This window comes from Pseudophryne corroboree, chromosome 4, assembly GCF_028390025.1.
Source record: "Pseudophryne corroboree isolate aPseCor3 chromosome 4, aPseCor3.hap2, whole genome shotgun sequence".
Lineage (NCBI taxonomy): Eukaryota > Metazoa > Chordata > Amphibia > Anura > Myobatrachidae > Pseudophryne > Pseudophryne corroboree.
In genome coordinates this window covers 915,527,685-915,549,338 of record NC_086447.1, presented here as the reverse complement: position 1 = coordinate 915,549,338, position 21,654 = coordinate 915,527,685, and the positions used below count along the sequence as shown (strand labels likewise).

Below are 21,654 nucleotides of genomic sequence, written 5' to 3'. Positions count from 1 at the left end.
AACGTAAGTTAGATTTATTGCTGATCTGTTCAGCACTTTTCAGTATAAGTGAAATGCCTTAAACGTGTAACCCACTGGTTAATTAATAATAAAGTATGTATGAAAATTGTAATTAATAGATGTATATATGATATCTATATATAATATTAATAGGTACATGTTGCTTGAACTGGTGAAAATGGATGTGTACATAATATAAATATATAGAAGTACTATTAAATTGTAGCAGGGACTGAGAAAATGCTTTTAAGATGAGACTCACGGGGAGAGAACATGCTAGAAACCCCTCATGCAGAAGAGAGAGATACCGTGAGCACAAAGCAGTGAGGAGGCAGTTAGCCGTTGGAAGGGTCAGGAGACCAACCGACTTCACTTGCGGAGGAGAGATGAGACTGAGCAGTAGCACTGGAGGAGACCGGGACACGCAGGGACCCTAGCCGCAAATACGATAAGGAGCAGACCGGAGAGTACAGAGGCAGTGCAAGGCACCAGAGTGCGGAGACAGCCACATATGCCGGAGTGTAAGTACTCACCCCTGATTGCCCGACCATCAGTGCAGAGCCCGGTGTGACGGCTGCCATTAGTAAAGTGCGTCAAGTGAGAGGAGCCGACGGCAGAGAGGGATAGGGCTCCGAGACAGTGGCCGAAGGAAGGACCTGGAGAGGCAGCATAACACAAGAGGAGGAGTCGGGGGAGTGACTACGCATTAGACGAGGTGGGATTGCAGCATACACCTATCACTCACACCTCACTCCAATAGCATTTCCTCCCATGGCAGTATACTAACTAGAAGTATATGGATGGATCACAGGCTCCCTCTAGTGGGAACTCTGTATAAGATACAAATTAAAATACAGAAGAAGCTATAAGAAGATGTATAGACTATAACACATTCTCTATGGTTAAAACATAAAAGAAACATAGTGCAGTGTTGAGTCAGGACTGTTTCATATACTCGTGTGCTAATTAACCCTATGGAACAAGCACCATATCGGTAATTCAGAAATAACTAAAGACAATAAAGAGAGGTGACTGCTTTGAAATTCTGAGTTATTACTAACAAGAATAACGACAGGCTATTCTACTACCAAATTGAGACCCACTATACCCGGTAGTATTACTTGAGTATACACAGTTTAACATTTCTCTAAAGCTAACCTGGATTGGGGAAAATAGCTGAAGATTGAGACTTTAATATTCATTGCAGCTATCCTAAACCCATATATGGATTATAAACATAGTGGAATTGAGGGACGGTATTAATACTTAATGAGAAATATTCACAGAGGATTGGAACATAAGGAAGAAAAAAGGGAATATACGACTATTACAAAGATTTTAGGGAAGGTATGTGATACCAATCCAGTTCTTCACGATAGCCACACTCATTAACATTAAGGGCCCCAACGAGCTCATCATTGACTTCAGAGTACCCGGGTCACTCTTAGGTTTTAAATGTATACAATTTGAGATGTAATAAATACATTATTTAGGTGATTAATTGAAAAATCTAGTCTTATTATATATAATACTCAATGTCCTTGTGAAAGTATTAAACGATGTTGATTAAAGTTATACTATAAATTTTATCTACTTACCATTCATCCGGTTCCTGGTAGCAAGTTGAAAGGAGACTTGGATACTATAAGAGAAAACAGGTAAATGAACGTAAATTGTATATAATTGAATCCATATTTCATAAAGGTATTCATTGGGCTTACCCAGGCAAGCCTATATACATTGATATAAAGCTTGGGTGGAGGCACTACTATTGTAATCCATTTATAATAATATTCCAAAGTAGGGTTACAAACGTATAACATTCTTACAAAATTAAAAAAAAATGTTCTATATCCGTCGCACAGGCTAAGTAACTAATACCCTGGTCTTGTTTTGATGGAAAAAATTTTAGCATAGCAGGGCTGCACAAGCGTTCACAGCACTGCTATGCTATAATACACTCCCACATAGGCGATGTTAGGTTGATCGCGCGAGCAGCGAAATGCCCTCCCTGCCCCCCCCTGCCCCCCACCCACGTGCCTTGGAGTTCATGTCCACCACGCTGTGTGCATTACGGGCTTAATGACTGTTCTGTGCCAACCAGCTAACATGCCCTGACATCACCCGAGGTTCATTATCACTTAAACAAGCTTTAATTTTATTTTCATTTTGCCTATGTAGTCATATAATTCTGAAACAAATGCCTGATAAAACTTTTAGATATTAACTGCAGTCATTGTACAATACCTAACTTAAATAACTCCCTAATCTGCCACACACTCGCTGAAAGCTTGTCCATCCATACTTGTCCTCATACATATAGTATAGGCGCGTTCTTTTGAGGACTCTGTTACTGCAATGGTTCAAGATACTTTACTTAGCCCATATTGGGTCAACCTAATAGAACTTATATCTTAAACACCAGTTTCTCTATCGTCCTAAGTGGATGCTGGGGTTCCTGAAAGGACCATGGGGAATAGCGGCTCCGCAGGAGACAGGGCACAAAAGTAAAGCTTTTACAGGTCAGGTGGTGTGTACTGGCTCCTCCCCCTATGACCCTCCTCCAGACTCCAGTTAGATTTTTGTGCCCGGCCGAGAAGGGTGCAATTCTAGGTGGCTCTCCTAAAGAGCTGCTTAGAGAAAGTTTAGCTAGGTTTTTTATGTTACAGTGATTCCTGCTGGCAACAGGATCACTGCAGCGAGGGACTGAGGGGAGAAGGAGTCAACTCACCTGCGTGCAGGATGGATTGGCTTCTTGGCTACTGGACATCAAGCTCCAGAGGGACGATCACAGGTACAGCCTGGATGGTCACCGGAGCCGCGCCGCCGGCCCCCTTGCAGATGCTGAAGACAGAAGAGGTCCAGAATCGGCGGCTGAAGACTCCTGCAGTCTTCTAAAGGTAGCGCACAGCACTGCAGCTGTGCGCCATTTTCCTCTCAGCACACTTCACACGGCAGTCACTGAGGGTGCAGGGCGCTGGGAGGGGGGCGCCCTGGGAGGCAAAATGAGTACCTATAAAGGCTAAAAATACCTCACATATAGCCCTAGAGGCTATATGGAGATATTTAACCCCTGCCTGATTTCTCAAAATAGCGGGAGACGAGCCCGCCGGAAAAGGGGCGGGGCCTATCTCCTCAGCACACGGCGCCATTTCCTCTCACAGCTCCGCTGGTCAGGACGGCTCCCAGGTCTCTCCCCTGCACTGCACTACAGAAACAGGGTAAAACAGAGAGGGGGGGCAAATTTATGGCGATATTTTTATATAACAAAGCAGCTATAGGGGAGCACTTATTATAAGGCTATCCCTGATATATATATAGCGCTTTTGGTGTGTGCTGGCAAACTCTCCCTCTGTCTCCCCAAAGGGCTAGTGGGTCCTGTCTTCATTAGGAGCATTCCCTGTGTGTCTGCTGTGTGTCGGTACGTGTGTGTCGACATGTATGAGGACGATATTGGTGTGGAGGCGGAGCAATTGCCAAATATGGGGATGTCACCTCCTAGGGGGTCGACACCAGAATGGATGCCTTTATTTATGGAACTACGGGATAGTGTCAACACGCTAAAGCAGTCGTTTGACGACATGAGACGGCCGGACAATCAATTAGTGCCTGTCCAGGCGACTCAAACACCGTCAGGGGCTGTGAAACGCCCTTTGCCTCAGTCGGTCGACACAGACCCAGACACAGGCGATGACTCCAGTGGTGACGGTGACGAATCAACCGTATTTTCCAGTAGGGCCACACGTTATATGATTTTGGCAATGAAGGAGGCGTTACATTTAGCTGATACTACAGGTACCACTAAACAGGGTATTATGTGGGGTATGAAAAAACTACCTATAGTTTTTCCTGAATCAGAAGAACTAAATGACGTGTGTAATGAAGCGTGGGTTGCCCCTGATAAAAAGCTGATAATTTCAAAGAAATTATTGGCATTATACCCTTTCCCGCCAGAGGTTAGGGAGCGCTGGGAAACACCTCCTAGGGTGGACAAGGCGCTAACACGCTTATCTAAACAAGTGGCGTTACCCTCTCCTGAGACGGCCGCACTTAAAGATCCATCAGATAGGAGGATGGAAAATATCCAAAAAAGTATATACACACATGCAGGTGTTATACTACGACCAGCTGTAGCAACTGCCTGGATGGGCAGTGCGGGGGTAGTTTGGTCAGAATCCCTGATTGAAAATATTGATACCCTGGACAGGGACAATATTCTACTGTCGTTAGAACAAATAAAGGATGCATTTCTTTATATGCGTGATGCACAGAGGGATATATGCACACTGGCATCACGGGTAAGTGCTATGTCCATTTCGGCCAGAAGAGCTTTATGGACGCGACAGTGGACAGGCGATGCGGATTCAAAACGGCATATGGAAGTTTTGCCGTATAAGGGGGAGGAGTTATTTGGAGTCGGTCTATCAGATTTGGTGGCCACGGCTACAGCCGGGAAATCCACCTTTCTACCTCAAGTCACTCCCCAACAGAAAAAGGCACCGACTTTTCAACCGCAGCCCTTTCGTTCCTTTAAAAATAAGAGAGCAAAGGGCTATTCATATTTGCCACGAGGCAAAGGTCGAGGGAAGAGACAGCAACACGCAGCTCCTTCCCAGGATCAGAAGCCCTCCCCGGCTTCTACAAAAGCCTCAGCATGACGCTGGGGCTTCTCAAGCGGACTCGGGGACGGTGGGCGGTCGTCTCAAAAATTACAGCGCGCAGTGGGCTCACTCGCAAGTAGATCCCTGGATCCTGCAGATAATATCTCAGGGATACAGGTTGGAATTAGAGACAGATCCACCTCGCCGTTTCCTGAGGTCTGCTTTACCAACGTCCCCCTCCGAAAGGGAGACGGTGTTGGAAGCCATTCACAAGCTGTACTCTCAGCAGGTGATAGTCAAGGTACCTCTTCTGCAACAAGGGAAGGGGTATTATTCCACTCTTTTTGTGGTACCGAAGCCGGATGGCTCGGTAAGGCCTATTCTAAATCTGAAGTCCTTGAACCTGTACATAAAGAAGTTCAAGTTCAAAATGGAGTCACTCAGAGCAGTGATAGCGAACCTGGAAGAGGGGAACTTTATGATATCCTTGGACATCAAGGATGCGTATCTCCACGTTCCAATTTACCCCTCACACCAGGGGTACCTCAGGTTCGTTGTACAAAACTGTCACTATCAGTTTCAGACGCTGCCGTTCGGATTGTCCACGGCACCTCGGATCTTTACAAAGGTAATGGCCGAGATGATGATTCTTCTTCGAAGAAAAGGCGTATTAATTATCCCATACTTGGACGATCTCCTAATAAGGGCGAGGTCCAGAGAACAGCTAGAGATGGGATTAGCACTGTCTCAAGAAGTGCTAAAACAGCACGGGTGGATTCTGAATATTCCAAAATCCCAGTTAATGCCGACAACTCGTCTGCTGTTCCTAGGGATGATTCTGGACACGGTTCAGAAAAAGGTTTTTCTCCCGGAGGAAAAAGCCAAGGAGTTATCCGAGCTTGTCAGGAACCTCCTAAAACCAGGAAAGGTGTCTGTACATCAATGCACAAGAGTCCTGGGAAAAATGGTGGCTTCTTACGAAGCGATTCCATTCGGCAGATTCCACGCAAGAATTTTCCAAAGGGATCTGTTGGACAAATGGTCAGGGTCGCATCTTCAGATGCACCTACGGATAACCCTGTCTCCAAGGACAAGGGTGTCTCTTCTGTGGTGGTTGCAGAGTGCTCATCTATTGGAGGGCCGCAGATTCGGCATACAGGATTGGATCCTGGTGACCACGGACGCCAGCCTGAGAGGCTGGGGAGCAGTCACACAAGGAAGAAACTTCCAGGGAGTATGGACGAGCCTGGAAACGTCTCTTCACATAAACATTCTGGAACTAAGAGCAATATACAATGCTCTAAACCAGGCAGAACCTCTGCTTCAGGGAAAACCGGTATTGATCCAGTCGGACAACATCACGGCAGTCGCCCATGTGAACAGACAGGGCGGCACAAGAAGCAGGAGGGCAATGGCAGAAGCTGCAAGGATTCTTCGCTGGGCAGAGAATCATGTGATAGCACTGTCAGCAGTGTTCATCCCGGGAGTGGACAACTGGGAAGCAGACTTCCTCAGCAGACACGATCTTCACCCGGGAGAGTGGGGACGTCATCCAGAAGTTTTCCACATGCTGGTAACCCGTTGGGAAAGACCAATGGTGGACATGATGGCGTCTCGCCTCAACAAAAAACTGGACAGGTATTGCGCCAGGTCAAGAGATCCGCAGGCAATAGCTGTGGACGCGCTGGTAACGCCTTGGGTGTACCAGTCGGTGTATGTGTTTCCTCCTCTGCCTCTCATACCAAAAGTATTGAGAATTATACGGCAAAGAGGCGTAAGAACGATACTAGTGGTTCCGGATTGGCCAAGGAGGACTTGGTACCCGGAACTTCAAGAGATGATCACGGAAGATCCGTGGCCTCTACCTCTAAGGAGGGACTTGCTTCAGCAGGGTCCCTGTCTGTTTCAAGACTTACCGCGGCTGCGTTTGACGGCATGGCGGTTGAACGCCGGATCCTAAAGGAAAGAGGCATGCCGGAAGAAGTCATTCCTACTTTGATTAAAGCAAGGAAGGAAGTAACCGTGCAACATTATCACCGAATTTGGCGAAAATATGTTGCGTGGTGCGAAGATCGGAGTGCTCCGACGGAGGAATTTCAACTCGGTCGATTCCTACATTTCCTGCAATCAGGATTGTCAATGGGTCTCAAATTGGGATCTATTAAGGTTCAAATTTCGGCCCTGTCGATTTTCTTTCAAAAAGAATTGGCTTCAGTCCCTGAAGTCCAGACCTTTGTTAAGGGAGTGCTGCATATACAGCCTCCTGTGGTGCCTCCAGTGGCACCGTGGGATCTAAATGTGGTTTTGGACTTCCTAAAATCTCATTGGTTTGAACCACTAAAAAAGGTGGATTTGAAATATCTCACATGGAAAGTGACCATGCTTCTAGCCCTGGCTTCTGCCAGGAGAGTGTCAGAATTGGCAGCTTTATCTTACAAAAGCCCATATCTGATTTTCCATTCGGACAGGGCAGAACTGCGAACTCGTCCGCATTTTCTCCCTAAGGTGGTGTCAGCATTTCATCTGAACCAGCCTATTGTAGTGCCTGCGGCTACAAGTGACTTGGAGGACTCCAAGTTACTGGACGTTGTCAGAGCATTAAAAATATATATTGCAAGGACAGCTGGAGTCAGAAAATCTGACTCGTTGTTTATATTGTATGCACCCAACAAGATGGGTGCTCCTGCGTCTAAGCAGACGATTGCTCGTTGGATCTGTAGCACAATCCAACTTGCACATTCTGTGGCAGGCTTGCCACAGCCTAAATCTGTAAAGGCCCACTCCACAAGGAAGGTGGGCTCATCTTGGGCGGCTGCCCGAGGGGTCTCGGCATTACAACTTTGCCGAGCAGCTACGTGGTCAGGGGAGAACACGTTTGTAAAATTTTACAAATTTGATACTCTGGCTAAGGAGGACCTGGAGTTCTCTCATTCGGTGCTGCAGAGTCATCCGCACTCTCCCGCCCGTTTGGGAGCTTTGGTATAATCCCCATGGTCCTTTCAGGAACCCCAGCATCCACTAGGACGATAGAGAAAATAAGATTTCTCTATCGTCCTAGTGGATGCTGGGGATTCCGTAAGGACCATGGGGATAGACGGGCTCTGCAGGAGACATGAGCACTTTAAGAAAGAATTTAGGTTCTGGTGTGCACTGGCTTCTCCCTCTATGCTCCTCCTCCAGACCTCAATTTGATACTGTGCCCAGACGAGCTGGGTGATTTTCAGTGAGCTCTCCTGAGTTTGCTGTAAGAAAGTATTTTGTTAGGTTTTTATTTTCAGGGAGCTCTGCTGGCAACCGACTCCCTGCATCGTGGGACTGAGGGGACAGAAGCAGCCCTACTCTCTGAAGCTAGGTCCTACTTAGTCTACTTGACACCATTAGCTCCAGAGGGATCATACGCAGGATCTCACCCTCGCCGTCCGATCCCAGAGCCGCGCCGCCGTCCCCCTCGCAGAGCCGGAAGACAGAAGCCTGGTGAGTATGAGAAGCAAAGAAGACTTCACAGACGGCAGAAGACTCCGTTCTTCACTGAGGTAATGCGCAGCACTGCAGCTGTGCGCCATTGCTCCCACACACCTCACATACTCCGGTCACTGTAAGGGTGGGGGGGAGGGGGCGGGGTAGGCCCTGGGCAGCAATATAAACCTCTTTTCTCTAATGTCTTAAGTGGATGCTGGGACTCCGTAAGGACCATGGGGAATAGCGGCTCCGCAGGAGACTAGGCACAACTAAAGAAAGCTTTAGGACTACCTGGTGTGCACTGGCTCCTCCCACTATGACCCTCCTCCAGACCTTAGTTAGAATCTTGTGCCCGGCTGAGCTGGATGCACACTAGGGGCTCTCCTGAGCTCCTAGAAAAGAAAGTTTAATTTTAGGTTTTTTATTTTCAGTGAGATCTGCTGGCAACAGACTCGCTGCCACGAGGGACTAAGAGGAGAAGAAGCGAACCTACCTGCTTGCAGCTAGCTTGGGCTTCTTAGGCTACTGGACACCATTAGCTCCAGAGGGATCGAACACAGGGCCCGACCTCGATCGTCCGGTCCCGGAGCCGCGCCGCCGTCCCCTTTACAGAGCCAGAAGCAAGAAGATGGTCCTGAAAATAGGCGGCAGAAGACTTCGGTCTCCCCTGTAGTTTTCAGGCTCAAAGGGTTATAAAGAGAGGGGGGGCACTAAATGTAGGCGCAAAATTGTGTATTATAGCAGCTATAAGGGTAAAATCACAGTGGGTAGTGTGAATCCCTGCATTATATAGCGCTCTGGTGTGTGCTGGCATACTCTCTCTCTGTCTCCCCAAAGGACTTTGTGGGGTCCTGTCCTCAGTCAGAGCATTCCCTGTGTGTGTGCGGTGTGTCGGTACGGCTGTGTCGACATGTTTATTGGGGAAGGTTACGTGGAGGCGGAGCAGATGCCGATAAATGTGATGTTGCCCCCTGTGGAGCCGACACCAGAGTGGATGGATAAGTGGAAGGTATTAACCGACAGTGTCAACTCCTTACATAAAAGGCTGGATGACGTAACAGCTGTGGGACAGCCGGCTTCTCAACCCGCGCCTGCCCAGGCGTCTCAAAGGCCGTCAGGGGCTCAAAAACGCCTGCTACCTCAGATGGCAGACACAGATGTCGACACGGAGTTTGACTCCAGTATCGACGAGGTTGAGACATATACACAATCCGCTAGGAGCATCCGTTGCATGATCTCGGCAATAATAAATGTGTTACACATTTCTGACATTAACCCAAGTACCACTAAAAAGGGGGGTTTATGTTTGGGGAGAAAAAGCAGCCAGTGTTTTGTTCCCCCATCAGATGAGTGAAGTGTGTGGAGAAGCGTGGGTTCCCCCGATAAGAAACTGGTCATTTCTAAAAAGTTACTGATGGCGTACCCTTTCCCGCCAGAGGATAGGTTGCGTTGGAAGATATCCCCTAGGGTGGATAAGGCGCTCACACGCTTGTCAAAAGAGGTGGCACTGCCGTCTCAGGACACGCCCACCTTGAAGGAGCCTGCTGATAAAAAGCAGGAGGCTATCCTGAAGGCTGTATAGACACACTCGGGTACTAGACTGAGACAATAAAAAAGGAAAGGTGGGTGGGCGCTAGTTTATGGCTATAAGACACCTAAAATATAAATACTGTTTTACTGGTTGCAGCTTCCCAAAGTTGAGGTGCTGATCCTCAACCAAAAAAAAGTTACAGAACAAAGAAATACTCAGAGAAGCGCTACCATTAAACAGCATTAATAAAATGTATTATTAAAAATTTTAAAAACTTTCACAATTCAGTGAATAAACAAAGTATCCTGTTATGTGGTTAACTCCTATAATATGTATCAAACATTTAGTAACTAAAATAGTAACAATATATAAGACACATTGTAAAGACTCCCTGGGAAAAAATATGACCACCTGTATTCCAGTGGAAAAAACAGCATTTATAATTGACTGATATTTCTTCTATTAAGCTCCATGCATGGGCTGATTAGTTATATAGATTAATTCAAGGTTTCCTTTAAGAGTCCATCCACGTTTTAACAATATGAATGTGATCTAAATGTGAATTGACCACCATTTGGTGGAAAGCTTATATGCTCAGTTTTTATCCAAATGAACTAAAGGCTTTTACTGGGTAGCTTAAATGGACATGCTTCCATGTAGATTGTAGTGACTTAAGCTATAACCGCTATTGGTACAGTCCCGTGCATATAGCTTACCCAGACCTTTCCACGGTGGGGAGATAAATCACTGTCTCCTTATTGGTAGTGGGCGCCGGCTGTCCACACTGCTGTACATCGACACCGAATAGCTGTTATTGAACCAGGTGGAAATCAGACTCACAAAACAGTGTCAGAGCGCGGCTCTGTGGCCAAAAGCCGTGCGCTCGTAGTTCCGTTTGCGGGAGCCGCTGGACACACTCCTTGTGTGTTGAATGTTTGATGAAGCCAGGATACCGGACAAAACCGTTGGGCGGATGCTTGACGCGTTTCTCAGCCTCGAGACAGGGGCTGTTTCCTCAGAAGTCTTCTTTGTACTGTACTGAGACCTGCAATTGCCTCAGCATGGAGGTGTAATGCTGCTGCAGCATGGTCTGTTACCCTGTCAGATTGTTACCTCGACAGGGATACTATTTTGCTAACATAGAGCATATTAAAGATGTCATCTTATAGATGAGGGATGCACAGAGGGATATTTGCCGGCTGGCATCCGGAATTAATGCAATGCCCATTCTGCCAGGAGGGTTTTAGGGACCCGGCAGTGGACAGGTGATGCTGATTTTAAAAGGCACATGGAGAGCCTTATAAGGGTGAGGAATTGTTTGGGGATGGTCTCTGGGACCTCGTATCCACAGCAACAGCTGGGAAGATTTTTTTTTTTTTACCTCAGGTTCCCTCACAGCCTAAGAAAGCACTGTATTATCAGGTACAGTCATTTCGGCTTCAGAATAGCAAGCGGGTCAAACGCGCTTCCCTTCTGCACAGAGACAAGGGAAGAGGGAAAAAAGCTGCACCAGACAGCCAGTTCCCAGGATCAAAAATCTTCCCCCGCTTCCTCGGAGTCCACCGCATGATGCTGGGGCTCCAAAGGTGGAGCCAGGTGCGGTGGGGGCGCGTCTCGGGAACTTCAGCGACCAGTGGGCTCGCTCACAGGTGGATCCCTAGGTTCTGCAAGTAGTATCACAGGGATACAAGCTGGAGTTCGAGGCGACTACCCCTCGCCGTTGCCTCACATCAGCCTTGCCTGCTGCCCTCGGAAGGTAGTACTGGCGGTAATTCACAAGCTGTACTTCCAGCATGTGATAATCAAGGTACCCCTCCTTCAACAAGGCCGGGGTTACTATTCCACAATGTTTGTGGTACCGAAACCAGACGGTTCGGTGAGACCCATTCTAAAATTGCAATTCTTGAACACTTTTATATAAGAAGGTTCAAATTCAAAATGGAATCGCTCAGGGCGGTTATTGCAAGCCTGGACGAAGGGGATTACATGGTATCTCTGGACATCAAGGATGCTTACCTGCATGTCCCCATTTACCCTCCTCACCAGGTGTACCTCAGAATTGTGGTACAGGACTGTCATTACCAATTCCAGACGTTGCCGTGGTCTGTCCCCGGCACCGAGGGTATTACCAAGGTAATGGCCGAAATGATGATACTGCTTCGAAAAAAGGGAGTTATAATTATCCCGTACATGGACGATCTCCTTATAAAGGCGAGGTCCATGGAGCAGTTGTTGGTCGGAGTAGCACCATCTCGGGAAGTGCTACAACAGCACGGCTGGATTCTGAATATTCCAAAGTCGCAGCTGGTTCCTACGACGCGTCTACTGTTCCTGGGTATGTGTCACTGACCTGATTTGGGAGTGTTGTGGACTCGGGGCTTCTTCCGATGACCGGTAAGAGGAACCGCTACTGGGTTGCAGTAGAGATGGCTGGATGTAGGTCTTCCTCATGCAGGATTAAGGCGGCAGGCAGGAAGCACGGAAGAATTCTTGTAGGTTTCCTGAAAAACAAGACTTGTAGAAATACTGAATGCTGAGGTACTGTGGTGTTGGAGACACTGTGGTGTTGGAGGCACTGTTGTGTTGGAGGCACTGAGGTGCTGGTAGTACAGGTACTGAGACAAACAGGTGCCCGGAGCACAGTGAGACTGAATGCTGAGGCACTGGAGACACGGAGGTGCTTGGAGGCATGGAGGTGCTTGGAGGCAAGGAGGTGCTTGGAGGCACGGAGGTGCTTGGAGGCACGGAGGTGCTTGGAGGCACGGAGGTGCTTGGAGGCACGGAGGTGCTTGGAGGCACGCAGGTGCTTGGAGGCACGGAGGTGCTGGTAGTACAGGTACTTTGACACACAGGTGCCGGGAGCACAGTGAGACTGAATGCTGAGGCACTGGAGGCTCGGAGGTGCTTGGAGGCTCGGAGGTGCTTGGAATCACAGCTTCTGCGGGAGAAATGAATATACTCAGGCACCGGATCTCTGCCCGGCGTCTGGTTTTAAATTCCCCACCCTAGCCTGATTGGCGGAGCAGGCAGGTGACGTCAGTCCTGCTCCGCCTCCTTGACCTCACTTATGATGGCGGCGCCCTCGCTCCGGGAAGCCGCCGGAGGAACGTGCCGACCCGCCGCTGGAACCGGAGAACGCCGGGGGAAGAGAGGCGTCGGGCAGACCAGGTCACCCGCAGGGACAAGCGCGGTCGCCGCTGCCCGCGGTAAGTGACAGTATGGTTCTGGACACAGAACAGAAAAAAGTTTTTCTCCCGAAGGAGAAGGCAAAGGAGTTGTCATCTCTAGTCAGAGACCTCCTAAAACAAATACAGGTGTCGGTGCAGCAATGCACGCGAGTCCTGGGAAAGATGGTAGCTTCTTACGAAGAAATTCCATTTGGCAGGTTCCATGCAAGGATCTTTCAGTGGGATCTGTTGGACAAGTGGTCCGGGTCGCATCTTCAGATGCATTGGATGATAACCCTGTCTTCAAGGACCAGGGTGTCGCTGTTGTGGTGGCTGCAGTGTGCTCATCTTCTAGAGGGCCGCAGATTCGGCATACAGGACTGGGCCCTGGTGACCACGGATGCCAGCATTCGAGGCTGGGGGGCAGTCACACAGGGAAGAAACGAGTCAGGAGACTTCCCTACACATAAATATTCTGGAACTAAGGGCCATTTACAATGCCCTAAGTCAGGCAAGACCCCTGCTTCAACACCAGCCGGTGCTGATCCATTCAGACAACATCACAGCGGTCGCCCATGTAAACCGACAGGGCGGCACAAGAAGCAGGATGGCGATGGCAGAAGCCACAAGGATTCTCCGATGGGCGGAAAATCATGTGTTAGCACTGTCAGCAGTGTTTATTCCCTGAGTGGACAACTTTGATGCAGACTTTCTCAGCAGACACGACCTCCATCCGGGAGAGTGGGGACTTCATCCAGAAGTCTTCCAAATGATTGTACACCATTGGGAAAGGCCACAGGTGGACATGATGGCGTCCCGCTTCAATAAAAAGCGAAAAAGATATTGCGCCAGGTCAAGGGACCCTCAGGCGATAGCTGTGGACGCTCTGGTAACACCGGGGGTGTACCACTCGGTGTATGTGTTCCCTCCTCTGCCTCTCATACCTAAGGTACTGAGAATAATAAGAAGGAGAGGAGTAAGAACTATACTCGTGGTTCCGGATTGGCCAAGATGAGCTTGGTACCCAGAACTTCAAAGAAATGATCTCTGAGGACCCATGGCCTCTGCCGCTCAGACAGGATCTGCTGCAGCAGGGGCCCTGTCTGTTCCAAGACTTACCGCGGCTGCGTTTGACGGCATGGCGGTTGAACGCCGGATCCTGAAGGAAAAGGGCATTCCGGAGGAAGTCATCCCTATGATGATTAAAGCTAGGAAAGAAGTGACCGCAAACCATTATCGCCGCATATGGCGAAAATATGTTGCGTGGTGTGAGGCCAGAAAGGCCTCAACGGAGGATTTTCAGCTGGGCCGTTTTCTGCACTTCCTACAGTCAGGGGTGACTATGGGCCTAAAATTGGGTTCCATTAAGGTCCACACTTCGGCTCTGTCGATTTTTCTTCCAGAAAGAACTGGCTTCACTTCCTGAAGTTCAGACATTTTGTTAGGTGAGTGCTGCATATATTCAGCCCCTTTTGTGCCTCCAGTGGCACCTTGGGATCTCAACGTGGTGTTGGATTTCCTAAAGTCACATTGGTTTGAGCCACTTAAAACCGTGGAATTAAAATATCTCACGTGGAAAGTGGTCATGCTGTTGGCCTTGGCTTCGGCCAGGCGTGTGTCAGAATTGGCGTCTTTGTCATGTAAAATCCCTTATCTGATTTTTCATATGGCTAGGGCAGAATTGAGGACTCATCCTCAGTTTTTTCCTAAGGTGGTATCGGCTTTTCATTTGAACCAACCTATTGTGGTGCCTGCGGCTACTAAAGACTTGGAGGATTCCAAGTTGTTGGACGTAATCAGGGCCTTGAAAATTTATGTTCCCAGGACAGCTAGTGTCATGAAAACTGACTCGCTATTTATCCTGTATGCACCCAACAAGCTGGGTTCTCCTGCTTCAAAGCAGACTATTGCTCGCTGGATCTGTAGTACGATGCAGCTTGCACATTCTGCTGCTGGACTGCCGCATCCTAGATCAGTAAAAGCCCATTCCACGAGGAAGGGGGCTTTTCTTGCCCGAGGGGTCTCGGCTTTACAACTTTGCCGAGCAGATACTTAGTTGGGGTCAAACACATTTGATAAATTCTACAAGTTTGATACCCTGGCTTAGGAGGACCTAGAGTTTGCTCATTCGGTGCTGCAGAGTCATCCGCACTCTCCCGCCCGTTTGTGAGTTTGGTATAATCCCCATGGTCCTTACGGAGTCCCAGCATCCACTAGGACGTCAGAGAAAATAAGATTTTACTCACCGGTAAATCTATTTCTCGTAGTCCGTAGTGGATGCTGGGCGCCCATCCCAAGTGCGGATTGTCTGAAATACTTGTATATAGTTATTGTTAACTAAAGGATTATTGTTGAGCCATCTGTTGAGAGGCTGTTATATTTCATGCTGTTAACTGGGTATAGTATCACGAGTTATACGGTGTGATTGGTGTGGCTGGTAGGAGTCTTACCCGGGATTCAAAATCCTTCCTTATTGTGTCAGCTCTTCCGGGCACAGTTTTCCTAACTGAGGTCTGGAGGAGGGTCAGAGGGAGGAGCCAGTGCACACCAGGTAGTACTAAAGCTTTCTTTAGTTGTGCGCAGTCTCCTGCAGAGCCGCTATTCCCCATGGTTCTTACGGAGTCCCAGCATCCACTACGGACTACGAGAAATAGATTTACCGGTGAGTAAAATCTTATTTTTTTTTATTTTATTTTTTGCAGGCAGGCGTCGATGCAGGCCTGACATTGGGTTCCATCAAAGTGCAGATTTCGGCTTTATCTATTTTTTTTCAAAGGGAATTGGCCGTCCTTCCAGAGGTTCAGACCTTTGTGAAGGGAGTGCTGCATATCCATCCTCCATTTGTACCGCCTGTGGCGTCGTGGGTTCTTGAAGTGGTCTTGCAGTTTCTTATGTCTCCTTGGTTTGAACCTTTTGCGTAAGGTTGAGTTAGTTTCTCACGTGGAAGGTAGTCCTGCTTTTGGCTCTAGCGTCTGCCAGGCGAGTTGGCGGCCTTATCTCACAAGAGTCCATATTTGATCTTCCATTCGGATAGAGCAGAATTGAGGACTCGTCAACAATTTCTGCCGAAGGTGGTTTCTTCCTTTCACACTAACCAACCGATTGTGCTACCTGTGGCTACGGATGCTTTGGCAGTTCCAAAGTCTCTTGATGTTGTAAGAGCTTTGAAGATTAACGTCGCCAGAACGGCTCTTGCCAGAAAAACCAAGGCTCTTTGCCCTGTATGCTTCCAACAATATTGGAAATCCTGCTTCTAAGCAGACTATTGCACGCTGAATTTGTAGTACAATTCAGCAAGCTCATTCTTTGGCTGGGCTACCGTTGCCGAAGTCTGTAAAGGCCCATTCTACCAGAAAAGTGGTCTCGTCTCGGGCGGCTGCACGAGGGGTCTCGGCACGTCAGCTTTGCCGAGCTGCTACTTGGTCGGGTTAACACCTTTGCTAAGTTTTACAAGTTTGATACCCTGGCTGAGGAGGACCTCATGTTTGCTCAATCGGTGCTGCAGAGTCGTCCGCACTCTCCCGCCCGGTCTGGAGCTTTGGTATAGACTCCATGGTCCTTTTGGAGTCCCCAGCATCCTCTAGGAAGTAAGAGAAAATAGGATTTTAGTACCTACCGGTAAATCCTTTTCTCCTAGTCCGTAGAGGATGCTGGGCGCCCGTCCCAGTGCGGACTGTTACTTGCAGTGTATTATTGCTGGTTAAATTTGTTTACATGTGGGTTGTGTATTAGTTATATTCAGCTTGTTGCTGTTAGTTCATACGGTTATCTGGTTTGCTGCTACTCCGGTTGTACGGTGTTTGTGATGTGGGCTGGTAGGTTTTCTCGCCCTTGGTTTAAACAAATCCTTTCCACAAAATGTCCGTCTCTCCTGGGCACAGTTCCTATAACTGAGGTCTGGAGGAGGGGCATAGAGGGAGGAGCCAGTTCACACCCATTAAAAGTCTTAAAGTGCCCATGTCTCCTGTGGATCCCGTCTATACCCCATGGTCCTTTTGGAGTCCCTAGCATCCTCTACGGACTAGGATAAAAGGATTTACCGGTGGGTACTAAAATCCTATTTTTAAAACATTTATTTTTGTATAAAGCCAGTGATATTTAATAATGTGCCCCTTACGCTTCACATCTAGGTATACCCTGGAAAGACATGATGCATATTATTTCCATGTGACTAGTACACTCCCTGCTGTACGGTGTATTATGTCCTGTCTGACACCCAGCACATTATATGGGAAGATGCGATGAATGTGTGTAAACCAGATTGTGCTCACACACTACACAATGGGGGTTCCAGTTACAATCCCGACAAGATACCGGCTGCAAAATCCCGAAAGGTGACAGGACACTGACGCTGGAATTCTAACTGTTGGGATCTCGATCATCTACACATTGAGGTGGGTAAGTACTACGCCAGGGATGTGAGAGTTAGGTTTAGGCACCCCCCCCCCCCTGGGGGACTTAAATCGATATGTACTAAACAGTGATGAAAGTGTAGAAATGAGCCAGAGGAGAAGTTGCCAATGGCAACCAATCGGCTTTGACGTAACCTTTTTAATTTGCATACTATAAAAGTATACAGACCAGCTGATTGGTTGCCATTGGCAACTTCTCTGGCTTACATCTCCACTTTTATCACTGATTAGTACATGTCCTTAGAGTGTGTGTGTGTGGGGGGTGGGGGGGTAGGGTTACGTTTAGGGAGCGGAGAGGGAGGGTTACTAATAAGCGTTCGGGGGGGTGGGGTGGCGGTGGTTGGGGTTATGCACCTAGCCGTAGGGTTACAATGTCAGCCTTTCACGTGTCAGGATGTCGCTTTCTCCTGACCGCCAGCATTTATGACCCAAATCACACATTGGGCCTAGTTCATATCTGATCACTTCTGTGCATATTAATACAGCAAATTATCAAATCCGAACTGCTTTTGCACCACAGTGCGCATTGGACTGCTACAACGGACTTCGTCTATCAGCGACAGAATGTTGCGAAGAATTTCTCTGTTAAAAATGGATAGTGTTATCAGGGTGTTTGACTGATAAACCCAAAGTGGTTTTCAATAGAGCTAATAATTTAAAGAACCACTTTTCACCTAGTCATTTTGAACCTATCTCTAATCACTGCAATAAGAAGCCGCATATATCCCAGACACAGAGAGGACAATGTAAGAAATGTCTGAAACCCAGATGTATTACATGTGGATTTGTTGATCCAGAGAGCCATTATTTTTCAGCCCCAAAAGATACTGGGAATCATAAATTTAGTATCATTGGATCCATTACTTGTCAGACCACTTATGTTAAATATGTAATAACCTGCATATGTGGTCTGCAGTATGTAGGACGTACTACTCGGTTCCTGAATACACGGTTCCTAGAACATAGAAGACTTATTAATAAGAAGTCACTCACGCACAGTGTTCCCAGACATGTGGTTCAATCACATGGGGGGGATATTAAGGTGATTTCTATCAAGGGCATTGAGCATATAGAAGAGACCGCAAGAGGTGGTGATAGGTTTAATCGCCTTTGTAAGCGAGAGGCCTATTGGATTTGTTCGCTCAATACCCTTGTTCCTATGGGTTTGAACGAAAACATTGAAATGAACAATATTGGGAACCGAAGTCCGAGGGCTTACCTGATCAGCTTTTGAGAGTCTTGCTCAAACTAGAGTCCATAGTAATACTGGTAGTGTTATAGGTGATTTTTGTTTAGAGGAGATTAAGAATATAAATGAAAATTGTGATCCAAATCTGCGTTTGGTCCCACTGTGATTTGATCCTGTGACCTTGAGAACCGAAGTCTGAGGGCTTACCTGATGAGCTATTGAGAGTCTTGCTCAGACTAGAGTCCATAGTAATACTGGGAGTGTTATAGGTGATTTTTGTCTAGAGGACATTAAGAATTAAGAACATAAATGAAAATTGTGATCCGAATCTGTTTGGTCCTGCGGTGATTTGATCCTCTGACCTTGAGAACCGAAGTCTGAGGGCTTACTCGATGAGCTATTGAGACTCTGGCTCAAACCAGAGTCCATAGTAATACTGGGAGTGCTATAGGTGATTTCTGTCTAGATGACACCATGTTCTCTGTGATGCCATAAGTATAATAATAAAAATATAATTAAAGAAATGTTGATATACAATATATGATAATTTATATACCTGTATGTAACTATTAATGTGTCAACAAAGAGTTTAGATGCATGTAATTTCCCTCGATCATTTTAGAATGATTGATAAAGATTTTTTATAAAGGTAGAGAGGTTTACTTTTCCTGATTGAATAAGCTGGTGCATCAATTAGATACAGGTGCATTCCAAATGAACGAGACTTTCCTATTGGCCGAATGGACCTTAAAAGCATACCTGTTGTGGACACCTGTACTAATCTCCTGAGGAAACCGCTTACCATTAGAGCGGAGAAACGCGTAGAGGACGCTCCCTTGTGCACTGTGTATGCTACAGCCAGCCCGGTTCCAATCCAGCCGCTTCCTCGGTGCGCAAGGTTATACCGTTTCCACCAGCTGTGAGGACCGAGCGCCGTGATCGCCAGATCCGGCGAGTCCTCCCGGGACATCTTTGACCGCTGAGTCCAACACCGATAAGTATCCATGCAATGCCAGCTTGAAAAATACTAGCATTTTGGAGGAAAAATTTCCGTGACAGCTTGGTCTGGTAAACTCCATCTTCTGCATTGTCTGTGTGGTTACACTAATACCCCTTTTACACTCGCAGAAAAATCCCAGGATATTGCACGTGAACGCGCATCATCCCGGGATTCTTCTCAGTGTAAATGGGTACAGGGACAATTTCCCGGGACGAGCATCCCGGGATTTCATCCCAGGTCAAAAGTAGGGTTGAACCCGGGACCGTCCCGGGAAGCTGGGTAGTGTGAAAGGGCCCGTCCCAGGATTCACTACCCGGGACTGTTAAAAGGCCTCCGATTGGAGCTTTCATGGGCTCAGAAAAGATGATGTAATCTTTCAGAGCCCTGGGGAGCGTCCTTGATGCGTGTGAGGAAGGCAGCATGGCGACCTGGACAGACCAGGAGGTGAGAGAGTTGCTGAGCATTAGGGGAGAGGAGGAAATTATGAGGCAGATCACAGGCACAGTCAAAGATGCAGTCATTTATAAAAACATCTCCAAGATGCTGCAAGCCAGGGGAATCATCCGCACACAGCAGCAAGTGTTAAACAAAATGAAAAGTCTTAAAAAGCAGTTCCTTAAGGTGCATGACAACAACAGGAAAAAGAGCGGTGTTGGCCGTATCGACTGGCAGTACTATGACATGTGCGCCAATATCTTTGGAAACACAGCTATATGCAGTCCGGTGCGTCTGTCTTCCAGTTCACAGTACACTGCTACAGAAGGCACTCCAGAAGAGACACAGACAAGCAGTGACGTCTGTCCATTATCACCGTTGTTAATTGACGACACACCTGAGGACAGCGACACCTCCTCCCAGCCGTCCATAAACACATCCAGAAACGACGACAGCATAACTGCAACCATTGAAGACGTCGTGGATGCTCAGACCAGTGACAGTGGGACTGTACAAAGTGCCGTCACCCCAACTTTACAGAAAAACAGTAAGTACATGTTTAGTAAAAATTAACACTCATAGCACAAATCCACAATTGTTAATCATCCGGTTCTGTGTGTAGTATGAGTAGCCAGTGTGGCGGCAGCGTGGCGAGCGCAAATGAGCCCCTTGCAGGATCACTGCGCTCAGCACGCTGCTGGCACGGTGGCACACTTTGCATTTTCTGCCCCCACGCAGGGGGGATTTGCATTTTTATAAATAGTTCAATGTTGCAGAGTAGCTAGTGTGTAGGTGGATTAATGCCACAAACACATGTTTGCTAACGCTGCTATTTTTATATACGCTCATTTTGTATTTCTTCTCTTCACAGTTTACACCGTACCACCTAGAAGGAAGAAATTGAACAGAGCGGAGCAAGTGGCTAAAGCCATGTCAAATGTCCTTGTCGACCAACTCCGAGAGATGGACGCTACAATGTCCGCACAGGAGGATGCTAGGCTCGACAGGTTTCTAGAGGCAGAACGCAAAATGCATGATGCATTCCTTTCCCAAGTCATGACAATGCAGGAACGCATGAGTAGAGAGCAGTATGACCGCCACAGGGAATTGCACCAAATGAACATGGCGTTCTATGAGCGTATGACCAATACCTCAAGAGCACAAAACCAACACCACAACTCACAATACCCCCCTGAGCAGGGTTTTTCATCATTTAATCCTGGTCCATACTATGCCCCAAATACTGCACCATCTAGTGCGCAAAGCCCAGAATTTACTGTATTGCGCAATTTGCCGTGAAACGCAGTGAATTTCTTTTGTGTGTTATTTGTTGTTAAATAACCAGTGTGGTCATTGTTTATGCATAACTGTATGTGCCTTCTTTAATTTTTTTTCTATGTTCTGTTTTGATTAGTGTCTACATTAAAGCACTTTTTATTTATTTTTTACACAGTAATAATATACTGCAGGGACACTGTGGTTTATGGTGTTGTATCTACAAACCTACCAGTGTTTTTTTTTTTTTTATGCCAATCAAAACTTGTTTGCAAATCTATGCATAACATTCCCATTTGTGTGTAACAGTAGACCATGTTTACAGTGTTTTCTACGTTGTTTCTGCATATATACAAAGTTTGTGGCAATGTGGTTTTTTGGGAAAAACATAAATATTGAAACCAAAGTTCAAAGGTGGAATACAAAATAAAAAAAAATTTAATTCACCAAACATGTTGTGCTGATTCTTAAACACTATTGTACCAGTGCTGCAAGGTTGGACGTAATAGTGTGGCGGATTTGTTCTGCAGCGGAGTTTGAGGCAGTCCCAAACAAAGCACCTTCCACATGTGGGTTTATAACCTC

General features: G+C 47.2%; 1 long non-coding RNA gene across 2 annotated transcripts; it reads left to right on the top strand.

The window, feature by feature from the left end:
• Positions 1–272: 272 nt before the first annotated feature.
• LOC134910674 (uncharacterized) lies at positions 273–21,335 on the top strand. Of its 2 annotated transcripts, XR_010176257.1 has the most exons (4): positions 273–715; positions 1,620–1,658; positions 16,889–17,152; positions 20,666–21,335. It is a non-coding gene; the product is annotated as an uncharacterized LOC134910674 (long non-coding RNA). The 2 variants fall into 2 exon arrangements; XR_010176256.1 differs by lacking the exon at positions 1,620–1,658.
• The last annotated feature ends 319 nt before the right edge of the window (positions 21,336–21,654 follow it).